Source organism: Phallusia mammillata, chromosome 1 (genome assembly GCF_965637545.1).
Source record: "Phallusia mammillata chromosome 1, kaPhaMamm4.hap1.1, whole genome shotgun sequence".
In the NCBI taxonomy this organism is placed as follows: Eukaryota; Metazoa; Chordata; class Ascidiacea; order Phlebobranchia; family Ascidiidae; genus Phallusia; species Phallusia mammillata.
This window is the reverse complement of record NC_137252.1, coordinates 11,507,364-11,507,804: the sequence shown is the minus strand read 5'-3', so window position 1 is coordinate 11,507,804 and position 441 is coordinate 11,507,364.

The window sequence follows — 441 nt, the reverse complement described above, 5'->3', positions numbered from 1 at the left end:
GCACAAAAAAACATAGAGCGATGTCTAAATGTTCTTCAAATATATCGCTGTGTGCAATAGCGTAGTGGTGCGCCAAAGCCGTTTTGTCGTCGTTTGCGTTGTGTTGATGAGTCTTCCATACCGACCTGTGGCTGTTCCAACGGATGGAAAATCGGTTTTTCGTCTGGCCGACATACTGCGCATTGCAAATTCGGCATGTTGCCACATAAATGCCGAAATCCCTACATGTTAGATGGGACGCTAATGTGAACACCCCGTTTGGTGTAGTGAGGCTGTCGGATGCGTCCACCATAGACATGTGGTTACCGAAGTGGCCACACAATGCACAATGGCCGCATGGAAAAGAACCCGGCAGTAATGCAATGTTGGTCAAAAAACTGCTTTGCGCGATAGTTCTGTATCTTGTGAGGATCCTAGCCAGAGTCGGTGGCTTTCTGTAGG